Genomic DNA, 18,282 nt, shown 5'->3' with positions numbered 1-18,282 from the left:
ACCCCTCCCTTCTAAAACCCCTCAGTTTCACTTATTTGTGGAACATAAGGAATAGCATGGAAGACATTAGGTGAAGGAAAGGAACAATGAAGGGGGAGAAATCAGAGTGAGAGACAAACCATGAGAGACTATGGACTCCAGGGTCTGCTCCTTGAGTGGGGATGCTGAGGGCAGTGTACAAGACGCTGGCTCTCTCCAATTCCTCTTTAATTCCTACATGAAAGGAAGCCATGTGGAGGCCACCAAAAACATTCACTCTTAACAGGAGCTGTCTAGCATAACTTGATAATGATAAAGACTCAGAATCAGAATCTTGCGGGGGCCCAGCAGACCGTATGAACAGAGGACCTCAAATCTTCAGCCTCCAAGGGTCACTTAATGCAGACACAGCAACATTGGGTGAAATTTTAAAGGACCCGTCATCATTTTGTAAATAACTATTTAATTCTTTAAGATTAATAATCATAATGGTAATAATAGTTTTATATCTTGGAGAGGAAATTCATTTACAATCTAGTGCTATGGGGGCGCCTGGGTGGCTCAGTGGGTTAAAGCTCTGTCTTCGGCTCAGGTCATGATCCCAGGGTACTGGGATCGAGCCCTGCATTGGACTCTCCACTCAGCGGGGAGCCTGTTTCTCTCTCTTTCTCTCTGCCTGCCTCTCTCTCTGCCTACTTGTGATCTCTGTCTGTCAAATAAATAAAATAAAATCTTAAAACAAAACAAAAAAACAATCTTATGAATCTTATGCTATGGGCTGCATATCCAGGATCATGACAGCATGAAACATGTAGTTTCTCAACAGGTCACTTTCTATTTTTACTCTTTATTTTTATGAAGTTAGAAAATCCTAACTCTCAAAGAAAAAAAAAGAAAAGAAAAACCTAACTCTCAATTAAAGGACATCTGAAGTTGCAGCAAGTTCTGGAAACTCTGGCAGATAGTTCTGGATATTCAGGTTGACTGTGGATTCCAAAATCGTGGAGAGAGGTTTTTTCACTCTGCTGATGATTGCCTTCAATTATTCATAGCCTGCCCATGATGCTCAAAACCTGGGGTGTTGAAAACTTCTTCTGAGTAGTTTGCAAGTTTCATCCTAGGAGACAATGATGGTTGAATTTCTAAATCACTTGGTTTGCTTTTCCATCTGGAAAATATGTCTTGATGTTCTGTTGCAGTTTTGGGAGAAACATGCTGATGAGCTTGACTGCATTTCAAAACCTCTTCTCTTGTGAAATTAACAGAACAACAACAACAAAATCAAGTACTTGTTCATTTACATATCACACATTTTCCAAGTGTGGCCTGCTACTGATCCTTGGTTTGTTGGACTATTAAGCAAGATGCCTGCCAGCCCAAATATGTCTTAGTTACTGCGTACTGTATAGTATGACTTCATACAGATGCAACATCCCACAAAGTCTTCTGAACAGAAATTTTGTCAATAGTTCATGCTGCATTTTCTTTGAATTATTTTTCATTACTATTGATGCTCACTGAAAGCTTCCTAGCAGCATTCTGATGTCTATGCTGAAGAGTATAAGTTTGAATTAGGTTTTTGTCATTTGAATATCTTCTACATTGAGCAAAAAAGTACAAGAGTTTCTTGGAAAGCATTATAATGCCCTCATTCTGGAAAAATATGTCTATAATTTATACACCAAAGAGGTCATTGTGTGTGAATGAAAATGATAAAAGGTCTTTAATAGTTTCCTGCCGTTATTTGGCACTTTTATTTTAGATAATCTGTGTTGGATTTGCAGATTTTTTGTTAAATATATCATCCATAGAACATTTTTATTTTCCCCAAAGTTTTTGAAACAGAATGTCATATTTATCATATTCTTAACCGGTAAAGAAAGAGCTTGTGTGCAAGAGTTTTTCAGTTTTTAATTTTATTTTTATTTTTTAAAATATTTTATTTATGTATTTATTTGACAGACAGAGATCACAAGTAGGTAGAGAGGCAGGCAGAGAGAGGAGGAAGCAGCCTCCCTGCTAAGCAGAGAGCCCGATGTAGGGCTCGATTCCAGGACCCTGAGATCATGACCTGAGCTGAAGGCAGAAGCTTTAACCCACTGAGCCACCCAGGCACCCCTGTTTTTCAGTTTTTATCTAAATGAAATGCATTTCATTAGCCACTGGCCCCTGCAAGTCAAATCAGTAATCTTTGAGATTGGCTGACAAAGAACATTCCTACCACGTGTACTAATATGTCTATTAATGTAAACCCCCCCCCCCCGCAAAATTCCCATTTTAAGTTATTCCATTTAAAAGGAACATTTAGGAAATGTATTTCTTTATGTAATCTAACTTACAACACTAGAGCTAGACCACTACCATTATCTTGTACCTACCGACATGTTTCACCCTCTCTCTCATTACTCTTTAACAAGTTTATCCATAGGTATGTATGCCTAAACTATCTGCTGAGGTTTTCTAGGGTGTATATACTTAGGAATAGGATTGCTAGGTCAGAGAATGTGTTAGGATATGCCTCGTTCTAGAAGATAATGCTAAGTTGTTTTTCCAAGATAGTTGAACCAGTTTACATTCATACAGCAATGTAAGGTGATCCTATATGATCCAATGTAAGGTGATCCATGTATGTCCTCTCCAATACTTAACTACTGTTAGCCTTATTTTTTGGACAATCCAATGCGTATAAAATGATATTTCATTGCTAAGTTGGATTTCCCCAATACTAGTAAGGTTGAGGATATTTTCCCATGTGTTTATTGCCTGTATGAGTTAATGCTTATGTCTTTGGTCTTTCTTTCCTATTGGGTTGCTTGCCTTTTTTTTTTTTTAACTGAAGTGTAGGAATTCTTAATACATTCTGAATATTGTTCACTATATGTATTGTATCTTCTACCAATTTCTGGACTGTGATTTGTGTTTTAATTTCTTTATGTTTTCAGATAAAGAGAAGTCTTAATTTCAGTTTTAATGAAGTGAAATGTATTAGTATCATCGGTTAAGTCTCTTTGTGTCTCTTTGTATTGTAGGTTAAGTCTCTTTGTGTCTTGTGTAAGAAATCTTTCCCTAGATCCACATTAGCAATCTATTCTACCGTATCATCTTAAATATTTAAAGTTTTGTTCTTCACACGTGAGTCCTCAATCTGTCTGGAATATTTTTTCTGAATCTTTTTCCACATGGATTACCCAGTGATGGCACTGTTTGTTTTTCCACAGGTCTCCAGTGTGACCTCAGACGTACATGCTGGGACTGATTCTGAGCTCTCTCTCCTGCTACACTGGTCATTTTATCCATAGCCTTATGCTAAGTCCACACAATCGTAAGAATTACAGCTTTGCAACGTCTTACTATTCAGCAAGGCAAGTGCTGTAATTCTTTTTCTTGAGGAATGTCTTAACTATTTCTGATTTGCACTTTTATGTGTTTTAGAATCAACTTGGCAATTGCCACCAACCAACCAACCAACCAACAAAACCCTCTAAGATTTGGATTAGAATTGCATTGCATCAACAGTTCAATTTGTGTCTATGTTAACATCTTTATAATATTGAATCCTTTTATCCATAAGCACACTGTCTCTCTCAATTTAATTAGGTTATTAACTAACTCAATTTAGATCACTAATTAGCTCAAATGAAGATTTTTAGTAAAATTTTATGACTTGCCCCATAATGGTCTTGTACATCTTTTGATAGGATTTATTTCTAGGTATTTATTCTTTTTTGGTTGCAGTTCAATGATATCTTCTTTTATTATGCTTTTTAACCATTTCTTACTAAACTGTTGTTATTTGTAGTAATTTATTGTTAGATTCTTTGGGGTTTTCCATGTAAAGAATCATATCACCTGCCAATAATGACAGTTTGTTTCTTCCTTTACAATTGTTATGCATTTCATTTTTTTTTCTTGTCTTACAGCCCTGGCTAAGACCTCCAGTATAAAGTTGAATAAGATCAGTAAAAGTGGGCATCCTTGTCTTCTAACACTTTGTCATTTAAAATAATGTATGGTATAGATTGCTAAGTAGATCTCCTTAGTTAGGTTAAGGAACTACTCTTTTATTTCTAGAGTTTTTTTTTTTTTTTTTTTATCAAAATCTGGGGTTGAATTATGTCAAGTAATTTTTTGGCATTATTAAGATAATCATATGGTTTTTCTTCTTTATTAATATGATTAATGAACTTAAAGATGTTCTCAAGTTAAGCTTCTTGAATTTCAAGGATTAATGTTTTATCATCTTATATACTGCTAGTCACCAATGTTTTATATAGGGTTTTTGGCATCAGTGTTTTTGAATTAGATTGTTTTGTAATTTTCCTTTTTTGTATGTTCCTTATTGGTTTTACTGGCCTTGTGGAATTAGCTGGGGAGATGGAAATGGTCTGTTATCTGAATGTTTGCAGAATTCATCTGAAAACTATCAGGGCCTGGTGTTTACTTTGTGGGGCAATTTCTAGCAGCTGCTTAATTGATTTTTATTTTTAGTGTTTCTAAGACTATCTGCTGTTTATCTTGAGACAGATTTGATAAGTTGTTTTTCTAGGAACCTTTCCATTTTGTTTCAAATGTATTGGCACCAAGATTATACTACTATCTTTGAAAATCTCCATTTTTAAATTTAATATTCTTTTTTTCATTCCTAATATTATTCATTCATGCCTCTAATCTATTCTTTATCATTTTCTCCAGAGTTCCAGTTTGTATTTTCAGGATAAACTTTTGTCTTTGTTGATCATTTCTTTGTTTTGTTTTTTGTTTGTTTGTTTTTTGTATCTTGTACCTTTATCTTGTAGCTTAATAGTAGTATCTTTTTTATTGCCAGTACCAGTACTGCTTTATTACTTTGGTCATTGTTTTCTAGTTTGTTATTCTCTGCCTTTTTATTTATTATCTTTTTCATCTAGCTTTCTTCGAGTCTATCTTGTGTTCTTTTTCTAAAATTCAAGCTGGACATTTAGCTCATTAATTTTTCCCCTTTTCTGAAATAAAACCTAATTCCTATTAGGTCCCACTTTCCTGGCATCTCTTAAGTATTGATACATTGCTCCTTCCTTATCATTCAGTTCTAAGTATTTTTGCATCTCATTATATGTGTTACTCTTGAACTATTTAGACGTATGTTTTCAAATTTCTAAATGTGTGGATAGCTTTATTTAACTTTATTTAACTTATTTAACTTTCAATATCCCCTTCTAACCCAACTAGTTGGAGAACATCTGTGTAATACTGATTGTTCAAATTCTCTGATAATTGCTTTGTGGCCTCGGATGTGATAAAAAACTGTTCCATGTTTGCTTCTGGAAAACGTGTAATGTCCATACTCATCAATTAGCCTTAGGTTTGTTAATGTTTTTTTCAAATCTTCTGTATCTTTCTTGATTTGTTTTGTCTTTTTAACCTAGCAATAGCAAAAGAAAGGTGTCTCCTGTTATGATGGTGAATTTAGCAATGTCTTTCTATAGTTATAGCAATTTTTGCTTTATATGTTTTGAGTGTTTTTTTAATATATACAAATTAAGAATTGCCATATCTTTGTGAATTGAACTACAATTGATTCTCATTTTTCTCTGTAACTATGCTCTGTAGAGTATGGCAAAAACAAAGTTAATGAATACTGAACAATTGCTCTTAGGGAAAATATAGAGTTAGGTTTCTATGAGTCTGTGGTCATAACATATTCATTAGTCAGTAAATACATAACCTTGTCTTATGTGTGCTTCTGTCTAAAGGCATCTCATTTATTGTGGTGATTGTTTTAAGATTTTGTTTATTTATCTGACACAGAGAGAACAAGGTAGAGAGACAGAGAACATGCACAAGCAGGGGAACGGCACACAGGGTAGAAGCAGGCTCCCTGTGGAGCAGTGAGCTCTACGTGGGGCTTGATCCCTGGACCCTGGGATCATGACCCAAGCCAAAGGCAGCCTCTTAACCAACTGAGCCATCCAGGCACCCCTAAAGGTATCTCATTTAATGTGTGTTGTTGATTCATGAACATTGAACTCATGGCCAACAGCACGGTAACTCATGCCTGAATGAAGCTTATATAATGCATGTATGTATTTTCTCCATAAAGCACCTCACAGCCTTCTTGTGCATGGGATCAATAGACTTCTCTTCAGCAATATGCTTGGGGGACACTGTGAACTGCAAAATCACCAATGAAAAACACAAAAATGCCCAAAATGTAGCATCATATAGATGCAAAAAGGAAACTTGTTTGCAGGATGTGCTGCCACAAGAATGCAAAATGTCACCTTGTTCAACCTCAACTGTGAATGTGTGCATTGAGTGACTCAAATTTTTTGGCACTCTCTGCCTGTCTACAGATGACTGCAAAGCTCTGCAAGTATTGATTTTGGAGTTAAAATAAATTTTAACGAGTAGGCAAATTTGCATTATGGAATCCATGAATAATATGGACCAACTATATTTATGATTTCTATCCCTTTTAAAGACTTATTTACTTTATTTTTAAAGATTTTATTTATTTATTTGTCAGAGAGAGAGAAAGTGCACAAGTAAGGGAAGCAGCAGGCAGAAGGAGAAGCAGGCCCCCCACTGAGCAAGGAGCCTGATGTAGGACCCTGGGATCATGACCTGAACTGAAGAAAGATGCTAGTCCAACTGAGCCACAGGCATCACTGATTTCTATCCTTAATAATACCTTTTTTCTTAAAGTTTATCTGATATGAAAATAACTATGCCTGCATTTTATTTGTTGCTATTTCTTTTTCCATGCTTTTACCTTTTTACTTTCAAACTTTCTATATCCTTATGCTTCAGATAAATCTCTTATAAACAATACACAGCTAGATTTTTTTAAAAAAGAAATTAAATTGACAATATGCTTTTTTAACTGGCAAGTATATGATTATATTTTAGGGGAATTATTGGTATATTTAGAATTGCTTTATTATCTTCCTTTAAAAAATTATTTGTTCTGCTTTTTCTGTATCCCATTCCGTTCTTTCTTGCCTTTCTTGTTTTTGTTTTGTTTTGATTATTCCAAATTTTCTTGCTACACATTTGGAATTCATACACTCTATTCCTATTCTTGTAGAGGGTACCATTGAAATTTTACCATGTACATGTAATTTAATCACCCCTAACATCAATTACTGTCTTAACTCCTCCTTGATAAAACTACAACCTTGGTATGCTTTAACTCCAGTCTACCTGTCATGCTATTACATGCTATTTTCATCCCATATTTTTTTTAACCCCATACATTATACTATTATTATTTTATTCAATGTTTGGTTTTAAATAGTATTTACATGTCATTTGTTTTCTATTCCAGTTGTATTCTAGAGCTTGTATCTATGGCTTATATCTCTTCCCTAAAGAACACCCTTTAGAAGTGTCTTTAGTACAGATTTCTTGATGGTGAATGTTCTCAGTCTTTGCTAGCCTGTAAATGTCTTTTTCTGGTACCATTTTTCTTGAAAAGTTGCTTTGGTGGGACACAGTTCTAGGTTGGGAATCCTTTCCTCTCAGTTCTCTGAAGATGTTCTTTCCCTGTCTTCTGGATTCTGTTGTTTTGAAAAACTCTACTCTCAGTCTAATTGTATTTTTTTATAAAAAAGATTCTTCCTCTCTCGGCCTTTTTAAGACCGTCTTGTTTCTGGCGTACTGTGGTTTCATGAAAGTGAACTGAAGTATGAATTTATTTTTATTTATTCTGTTTAAGATAGGTTATGCTTCCTGGTTTTGTGTATTTATAGTTTCTTAAAGATTCTGGAACTCTCTCAGACATGATCTTTTCAAATGTTGCTGCTTCTTCAGGCTCTTTATTCTTTATCTTTGGGATTCCAAACAGATGTGTTAGACTTTCTCATTCTATCTTTCATATCTTATTATCACTTCCATTTTTTATTACTTCTATTTTTTTCATTACTTGAACATAGACTTTATTTATTTAAATAAATTAAATTACAGTTGACATACAATATTATATTAGTTTCAGTGTGCAACATAGTGATTCAACAATTCTGTGCATTACCTAGTGCTCATCACTAGGTAATCATTAAGTGTACTCTTAATCCCCTTTACCTGTTTCACCTAAGTCTGTTTGGAGTTTTTTTTGTTGTTGTTCATATATTTTGTTTTTAAGATTCTACATATAAGTGAAACCATATAGTATTTGTCTTATCTGACTTATTTCACTTAGCATAATACCCTTTAAGTCCACTCATTTGTCACAAATGGCAAGATTTCATTCTTTTTTATGGCTGAGTAATATTCCATTATATATATATATATATATATATATATATATATATATATACATATATATAATATATCTATATATGGTATATATTCCTATATACACCATATCTTCTTTATATTCCTATATATACCATATCTTCTTTATATTCCTATATATACCATATCTTCTTTATATTCCTATATATACCATATCTTCTTTATCCACTCATCTACCAGTGGTTTAGGTTGCTTCCGTATATTGACTATTGTAAATGATGCTACAATGAACATAGGAGTGCATATACCTTCTTAAATTAATGTTTTTCAATTTCTTCAGGGAAATACTCACCAGTGGAATTACTGAATTGTATGGCATTTCTATTTTTAGTTAGTTGATCAGACTCTGAACTGTTTTCCATAGTGGCTGCACCACTTTACCATGAACCAACAATGCCCAAGTGTTCCCTTTTCTCCACATCCTCACCAACACCTGTCTTTTTTATTCTCGCCCTTCTGACTGGTGTGGGATGATATCTCAGTGGTTTTGATTTGCATTTCCCTGATTATTAGTGATGTTGAGCATGTTTTCGTGTGTCTTTTGGCCACCAGTATGTTTTCTTTGAAAAGATGCCCAGGTCCATTGCCCATTTTTAAATTGGATTGTTTAAGGTTTTTTGGTATTGAGTTGCATCAGTTCTTCATGTATCAGATATATAATTTGCAAACATCTCCCATTCATTTGTCTTTTCATTTGGTTGATGATCTCCTTTGTTTGTTTGGGTTTTGTTTTTTTTTTTGAAGATTTTATTTATTTGACAGAGTGAGAGAGATCACAAGTAGGCAGAAAGGCAGGCAGAGAGAGAGGGGAAAGCAGGCTCCCTGCCAAGCAAAGAGCCCAATGTGGGGCTTGATCCCAGGACCCTGAGACCATGACCTGAGCTGAAGGCAGAGGCTCAACCCACTGAACCAACCAGGTACCCCAATGATCTCCTTTGTTTTGCAAAAGCTTGAAAAGTTTGAAGTAGTCCCAGTTGTTCATTTTTCCTTCTGTTGCACTTGCCAGATGAGACAGAGCCAAAAAAATATTGCTGAGACCAATGCCCAAGATTTTGTTGCCTATCTTTTCTTCTAGGAGTTTTATTATTTCAGGTCTTCCATTTTAGGTCTTTGGTTCATTCCGATTTTAGGTTTGTATATGGTATAAGAATGTAGACCAGTTTCATGCTTTTGCATGTAGCTTTCCAGTTTTCCTACCACCATTTATTGAAGAGACTATCTTTTTCTCATTGTATACTTTTGCCTCCTTTGTTGTAGATTAATTGACCATATAAGCATGAGTTTATTTCTGGATTCTGTATTCTCTTCCATTGATCCAGGTGTCCATTTTTGTGCAAATACCATACTGTTTTGATTACTATAGCTTTGTAGTATGGATTGTGATACTTCACCTTTGTTTTTATTTCTCAGGATTGCTTTGGCTTTTTGGAGCCTTTTGTAGTTCCATGTAAATTTTAGGATTATTTGTTCTTGTTCTGTGAAAAATACTATGGGTATTTTGATGGGGACTGCATTTAATCTGTAGCTAGCTTTGGATAATATGGACATTTTTTACAATATTAACTCTTCCAGTCCATGATTCTATCTTTCCATTTATCTGTATAATCTTCAATTTCCTTCATCAATGTCTTACAGTTTTTAAAGTACAAATCCTTCACCTCCTTGGTTAAGCTTATTCCAAGGTATTTTGTTCTTTTAGATGTAATTTTAAATGGGGTTATTTTGTTCCTTTCTTTCTGGTAGCTTGTTATTCATGTATAGAAATGCAACCAATTTCTGTGTATTGATTTTGTATCCTGCAACTTTACTTAATTCACTTATTAGTTCTAATAGTTTTTTGGTGGAGTCTTTAGGGTTTTCTTTTTTTAAGATTTTATTTATTTACTTGTCAGTGAGAGAGAGCACAAGCATGGGGAGTGGCAGGCAGAGAGAGAAGCAGGCTCCCCGCTGAGCAGGGAGTCCAATATGGGACTTGATCCCAGAATCCTGGGATCATGACTTGAGCTGAAGGCACATGCTTAACCAACTGAACCACCCAGGCATCCCAGGGCTTGCTTGCTTGCTTTTTTTTTTTTTTTTAAAGATTTTGTTTGTTTGTTTTAGAAAGAGAGAGAGAGCATGAGCAAGGGGAGGAACAGTGGGGGAGAGAGGGAGAAAGAAAATCTTAAGCAGACTCTTCACTGAGCATGGAGCCTGATGCTGGGCTCAATCTCATGACCCTGAGATCATGGCCTGAGTTGAAACCAAGAGTCAGATGCTTTACTGACTGAGCCACGCAGGGGCCTCTGGAGTCTTTAGGGTTTTCTATATGTAGTGTCATGTCATAAGCAAATAGTGATGGTTTTACTTCTTCCTTACTGATTGGGATGTCTTTATTTTTTTTTTCTTGTCTGATTGCTGTGGCCAGGAATTTCAGTTTGATGTTGAATAAAAGTGGCAAGACTGGACATCCTTGTCTTGTTCCTGATTTTAGAGTGAAAGTTCTCAACTTTTCACTGTTGAGTATGTTAGCTGTGGGTTTGTCGTATATGACCTTTATTGTGTTGAGGCATGTTACCTCTATACTCACTTTGTTGAGAGTTTATATCATGAATGGGTTTTGAACTTTGTCAAATGCTTCTCTGCATCTATTGAGATAATCATACGATTTTTATCCTTCATTTTATTGTGGTATATCCCATTGATTGATGTGTTGATCTTGAACTCTTGCATCCCTGGAATAAATCCCAGTTCATTATGGTTAGTGATCCTTTCAATGTATTGTTGGATTCAGTTTGATAATATTTTGTTGAGGATTTTTGCATTTATGTTCATTAGGGATATTTGCCTGTAATTTTTTTGTAGTATTTTGGTTTGTTTTTGGTATCAAAGTAATGCTGGCCTCACAGAATGAATTTGGAACTATTCCTGCCTTTTTAACTTTTTAGACTAGCTTGAGAAGGATAGGTATTAACTCTTCTTTATTTTGGTTTATTTTTTATTTTATTTATTTATTCGAGAGACAGAGAGCACAAGTAGGAGGGACAGAGGGAGAGGGAGAGAGAATCTCAAGCAGTCTTCATGCCCAGTACAGAGCCTAATGTGGGGCCTAATTTAAGAACCCTGAGATCATGACCTGATCTGAAATCAAGAGTTAAAATGCCTAACCAAATGAGCCAGCCAGGCATCCCAGGTATTAACTCTTTTTTTTTTTTTTTAAGATTTATTTATTTATTTATTTATTTATTTGACAGAGACTACAAGTAGGCAGAGAGGCAGGCAGAGAGAGAGGAGGAAGCAGGCTTCCCGCTGAGCAGAGAGCCCTATGCAGGGCTCGATCCCAGGACCCTGGGATTGTGACCTGAGCCGAAGGCAGAGGCTTTAACCCACTGAGCCACCCAGGGTCCCCGCCAGGTATTAACTCTTCTTTAAAGGTTTGGCAGAATTCACCAGTGAAGCCATCTGGTCCTTGACTTTTGTTTGTTGGGAGTTTTTGATTACTGTGTCAATTTCATTGTATTTGATATGCTCACATTTTCTATTTCTTTCTGATTCAGTCTAAGAAGATTCTATGTTTCTAGGAATGTATCCATTTCTTCCAAGTTGTCCAGTCTGTTGGTATATAATTTTTCATAGTAGTCCTTTATAATTTTTTGTATTTCTGTGATATCAGTTGTAACTTCAGTTGCATATCTGATTTTGTTTGAGTCTTCTTCCTTTTTTTCTTGATGAGTTTGGCTAAAGATTTATCCATTTTTATTCTATCTTTTCAAAGAACCAGCTCTTAGTTTCATTGATCTTTTCTTTTGCTTTTTTATTTTTTATTTCATCTATTTCCACTCTAATCTTCATTATTTCCTTCCTTCTATTAACCTTGGGTTTTGTTTGTTCTTTTTCTAGTTTCTTTAGGTATAAGGTTAATCGCTTGTTTGAAGTTTTTCTTATTTCTTGATGTAGGCCTGTATTGCTATAATCTTTTTCTTAGAACAATTTTTTCTGCATCCCAAAGATTTTGAACCATTGTGTTTCCAATTTCATTTGTCCCAGGTATTTTTTTATTATGTTCAATTAGCCAACATATAGTACATCTTTAGTTTTTGAGGTAGTGTTCAACGATTCCTTAGTTGCATATAACATCCCCTCCCAGGTATTTTTCTATTTCTTCTTTGATTTCTTCATTGACCCATTCATTGTTGAGGAGCATGTGGTTTAGTCTCCATGTGTCTGTTTTTTTGTTTGTTTGTTTGTTTTTCTTATAATTGATTTCTAGTTTCACACTGTTGGTGTCAAAAAGGATGCTTGATATGATTTCAGTCTTCTCAGGTTTACTGAGACTTGTTTTGTGGACTAACATGTGACTTCTCCCTGATGATGTTCCATGTGCACTTGAAAAGAATATATATCTTGCTGGTTTTGGATGAAATGTTCAGTGTATGGCAGGGCTATCTGGTGTAATGTATCATTCCAAGCCACCATTTTCTTGCTCTTTTTCTCTCTGGATGATCTATCTATTGATGTTAAGTTGTGTGTTAAAGTGTCCTGTTAACGTATTACTGTCAATTTCTCCCTTTATGTCATTTATATTTACTTTATATATTTAGATGCCCCTATGTTGGGTCACGTATATATTTATAATTGTTATAGCCTCTTATTGAGTTGATTCCTCTTGTTAATCTTTGCCTTAAAGTATATTTTGTCTGATGTAAGTATTGTTACCCTAACTTTCTTTCTGCTTCCATTTGCATGGGATATGTTTTTTCATCCCTTCACTTTCAGTCTATATGTGTCTTTTTAGGTGAAGTGAGTTTCTTGTAGGCAGCATACAGATGGATCTTGGTTTTTTTTTGTTGTTGTTGTTTGTTTTTTTGTTTTTTAAAGATTTTATTTATTTATGTGACAGACAGAGATCACAAGTAGGCAGAGAGGCAGGCAGAGAGAGAGAGAGGAGGAAGCAGGCTCTCTGCAGAGCAGACAGCCCGATGCGGGGCTCGATCCCAGGACCCTGGGATCATGACCTGAGCCAAAAGCAGAGGCTTTAACCCACTGAGCCACCCAGGCGCCCCAGGATCTTGGCTTTTTTAATCCATTCAGTCACGCTGTGTCTTTTGATTGGAGTGTTTAGTCTATTCACATTTAAAATAATTATTGACAGGTGTGTACTTATTGCCATTTTGTTAATTGGTTCTCCATTCGTTTTTCGTAGTTCTCCTATGTTCCTTTCTTTCTCTCTTTCTCTTTCTGGGATTCCTATAACACGAATGATGGTATACTTGATCTTGTTCCAGAGGTCTCTCAACCTCTCCACTAGTTCAGAATTTAAACAGCTGTGCTACTGAAGCCCCTGCCCTAAGGCCACCCTTCCTTTCCCAGCCCTTAGCGCTCTGGCCTCAGCCCACTCTTCCCGGAATCTTCTGTAGTTTATTACGAGCAAAGATAACTCAAAGGGTGTGTCCTCTGCCCTGTCTCTCAGCAAGAAGGCTCTTCGGACCACCTAGTCCGCAGCTCAAAGCCAAAAGGGACTGAGCTTTACAACAAAGCACACATTAGAGATTAGACAAATAGATTCCCAGTAGAGGAAAATATAATTTCCAGGTAGTCCTTTGTTGTACATCCTATTTCACCTTTGGATTTTTTTGTTGCTGTTGTTTGGTTACTTACTTGAACTCATCATTCACTCAGAATCATTTATCCCAGAATGAGTCAATCAGATTTGAGTCCTAGCCTCTCTCTGTCTGAGTTACAGCATTTATGCTCCTATTTTTAACCAGTATTTTTCTACTTCACGGAACCTCCTCACTATCCCCTCGTTTTGTGAATTGGAGCTATTAACACTGCACAGGCCTGCTATTCCTGCAGGCCCAGGGGTGGATCTGTAACCTCAGCCAGGCCCTGTAGGTCCTCCCGCCCCTGGAATCTGAGTCTTGAGCCAAGAGACTGAGAAACCAAAACAGCTGGAGCCGCCAAGCCAGGCCAACAGCAGGTCATGCTGGCCCTTCCTTCCTGTGCTGTCCTCCCTGAGACCGGGCTCTTCCGTCCACTAGCTCATGTGCCTCCTGCAAGGCTCTCTACTGCCTAAGAGTCAGGCGCAGTTTCTATGGCTTCTGACCCAGGAAAACTTGACCACTGCATTGGCCGAGGTCTCAGACTTATCTTTTATGCCCAAGAATTGTCATTGCAGGTTTGATGAGTGACTATTGTCTAGTAAGGTCTCTTCAACAATAAGAACAACTGCACTCACTGAAAAGCAGTGATCTGTCCCCACAGAAATCTGTGGGATAGCATGTGCTAGAACAGTTCTGTGGCAATATCACTCACAGACTTTCAAAGACAAACCTTTCTGAAATTTTATTTTTTAGATTTTATTTATTTATTTGAGAGAGAGAGAGAAAAAAAAGCATGAGTGGGAGGGAGGGTACAGGCAGAGGGAGAGGGAGAAGCAGGCTCCCCGCTGAGAAGGGAGCCCCATGCAGGACTCAATCCCAGGACCCCAGGATCACGACCTGAGCCTAAGGCAGATGCTTAACCGACTGAGCCACCCAGGCTTCCCTAAAATTTTAATCCTCTTTATTTTCATTAATTCTCCAGCACTCATCTTTTATAGATGCTCATCATAGTTCTTACTGTGATCTCTTTGATAATGAAGTCTTAAAGTATAGAGACACTTTATTTACTTATTAAAGATAAAGGGATATTCTTCACTCCCAGAAAGAAATGTGACCTCGTATTTCTTTTTTTTTAATTTTTAAATTTTTTATAAACATATAATATACTTTTATCCCCAGGGGTACAGAGACCTCGTATTTCTTATGAAATACACAACCTTGTCCTCTAATCTTCCATTCCCTAATTTTTGATAGAAACTTGGGTGCAAAAATGACTTCATGCTCCTCTTACTACCCTGAGACAACAGCAAGACAAGTGTGATGACAAAATGCCGCTGACACTTGTCAGCATTGTAGGGGACGTGGATCCACAGCAGCAGGGTCTGGGGCAGGTGGGGAGCAGAGACCCTGTTTAAAGGAGGCATTAGGGAAAAGCACATCAAAACCACCCTGAGTTAGCACCTTGCGCCCATTTAGGAGGGCTGCTGTGAACAATAGCACAACAATAAACAGAAACTCTCAAGTGTGGGCGAGGTTGTGGAGCAACAGTGCCTTGTGCACTGTTGAGAATGTGAAATGGAGCAGCTGCCATGGAAAACAGTATGCGTGCTCCTCAAAAAACTAAAAATGGAACTGCCATGTGATCCAGTAATCCCATTTCTGGGTATCCATCCAGAAGGAGTGAAAGCAAGGTCTTGAAGACGTATTTGCCCACCCATGTTCCTAGCGGCACTGTTCGTAACAGCCAAGAGGTAGAAGCAGCCCCAGATCCATCAAGAGATAAAGGCATAAAGGATATGTGGTGTATATATTAACAAGGGAATATTATTCAGCCTTAAAAATCCAAGAGATTCTGACACATGCTACCACATGTATGGATCCTGAGTGCAGGATGTTAAATGATATAAGCCAGTCACAAAAAGGTAATTATAGTATGAGTCCATGTATATGAGGTGCTTAGAGTAGTCAAATCCATAGAAGTGAATGGAATGGCAGTGACAGGGGTGGGGTGGGGTGAGGTGGGGTGGGGAGTTATTGACCAATGGGGAAATTGTAAATTTGTAAAATGAAAAAGTTCTGGGGATCTGTTGTTTCATGACCATGTGAGTATACTTATCACTACTGAACTATATGCTTAGAAATTGTTAAGAAGGGGGGCATCCGGGTGGCTCAGTCGGTTAAGCATCTGGCCCTTGGTTTTGGCTCAGGTCATGTTCTCGCAGTCATGGGATCAAGCCCCATGTCGGGCTCTGCGCTCAGTGCGGAGTCAGCTTCAGATTCTCTCTCCCTCTCCCACCCACTAGCTCTTTCAAATAAATAAAATATTTAAGAAGAGACAGAGAAATGGCTAAGATGGTAAATTTTGTTATGTGTTTCTTATAATAAAAAAAATTTAACATCATAGGTGTGGGCAAAGTATGAGATGTGGTCCAGGCAGGCAATCCCTTTTGTATCTTCCTCCCCATGGTGAACACTATGACCTCTGGTCTTTTTTTTTTACATTTTTACTACAAATCACACATCTGTAAACAATATGCCATATTCTGTGTTTTTAAAACAGTCTTACACCATACCTGACAGTCTGCTGCTTGCCCTTTCACTCAATATGATTTCAAGATATAATCCATTCATTTGAATTGCTGTCAAGTGTTTTAGCCTATGAATATGCCTCAATTTATTTATTCATTCACTTGGTGATGGACGTTTGAATTGTGCCGAATTTTAAAAATACTAACAACCCAGCAGGCACTGCTTTCATACAGGTCTCCATATGCAAGCATAAAGGATTAGAAAATCCTTTACATGTTTCATAGAACTAACCCATTACACTAAAGAAACATCGTTGCTTGACTGTGCTGAGTGAAAGCTACAAATTGTTTTCCTAGGAGGAACTTTTCCTCCAAATCCAATAAATCAACTCATCATATTTCTTATGGTCAATGACCGAAGCCCCAGAGGAAGTGGAAAATGTGACCAAACGTGCTTTATTGGGATCCCCTACAGCAAGACTCAGGTCCAGCAGCACAGCTCTATCTTGCCCCCGCCTTCTCCTGCTTTCAGGCAGGTCCAATTCTGCCCAGGGCCCTCTTGCTGCTAGGGGACTATTTACAACTTCTATGAGTCTGAGACGCATGGCATCCAGCCACAGGCTGGCGCTTTACAGAGGGCAAAAACCCTTTTTCCAAAGATCCCCTTGCAAATTGTATTAATGTCTTTGAGGTCTGCTTTTTCTAACATAGATGGCTGTGCTCAAGGCCACCTGTGCCTTTAACAACAAATTCTGCATGGACAGGACTCTTCAGCAAGTACATAGGAGAGGGTGCGACTCAATGCCAGGACCCTAAAAGGCCTGGCCGTCTATTGTTGAAGGAGAAAGGCAAGTTAAAACTAAGGTGTAGTATATGAGCTCATTTCTGGTTTTGGTGTGTTTTTTTTTAAAGTGCATTAAAGAAAATGTCTGAAGGACCACATTCATACCCCTGAGGAGTAGATTAGAAAGCTGGAGGTAGTGGAGAGAAGATATGAATCTTTTGCTTTGGGCCTCATTTAATTATGTACTTTCTCTTGCATAAGCATGAGTTACCTTTAGAGGGTAAGGGACATTACCAAACACAGGCTGCAGTCCATCCAGTCCTCCTGTGGAGCTCAAGGGAGCAGAGTTGATTTTTAAAACATTCTATTATAAATAATTAACAAAGACTGTTGTACTTCAAAAACTACATCATATCTTTAACATTTATCAGCCAGTAAGCACTTACTGCATAAGAAGAGAACAAGAAGATCTTTTTTCTTTGGAACAAAATGTGATGTATCTCAATCAGCCAATTAACTAATTAAGGAAGGACTCCAAATGTCCCTCACTATAGAGTAAAACAACTTAAAAGACTGTCAGACTGGCTCTTAAGATATTCTGCCTCTTTGCCAAAATTGACATCCTGGATTCATCCACATTACCTTACCGAAACAGGAGGGACAGGAAATTTGGGACAACCAATACCTCCACTGACAGTTGCATGCGATGGGACAAAAGAGTGTTATAATCACGGGCCTAAGTCCTACGCATGCCCCTCAAGGTCCACCCCAGAGCAGCTTACCCCCAGCCTCCTAGTCTGCCCCCAGCCCCTCCACACTCTCCCATGGGCCCTGCCCCCTCACTGGGCTCCCTCCCTCTGTCCATCCTGCACCGTGCTGCCAATCATCTTACTCACTGCTTTGCCTCATTCTCCCTTCTCTGCCCATAGATAAGAAGCCCCCAGCATGGTCACAAACTCCTCTGCCATTAGGCTCCTGTCAACTTCTCCAGCCTCATCACTCCCCACGCGGCACCCACCTCACCAAATGTCAGCCGTGCCCCAGGCAATGTCCCACCCACCCTCCTCCAGGAAGACCCCCTTATTCTGCAGCCACACTGGTGAATTCTGGATCTATTTCTGGATCTAATTCTGGATCT

This window comes from Mustela nivalis (assembly GCF_964662115.1).
Source record: "Mustela nivalis genome assembly, chromosome: 18".
NCBI lineage: Eukaryota > Metazoa > Chordata > Mammalia > Carnivora > Mustelidae > Mustela > Mustela nivalis.
The sequence above is the reverse complement of the archived record's forward strand: the minus strand, read 5'-3'. Positions refer to the sequence as shown.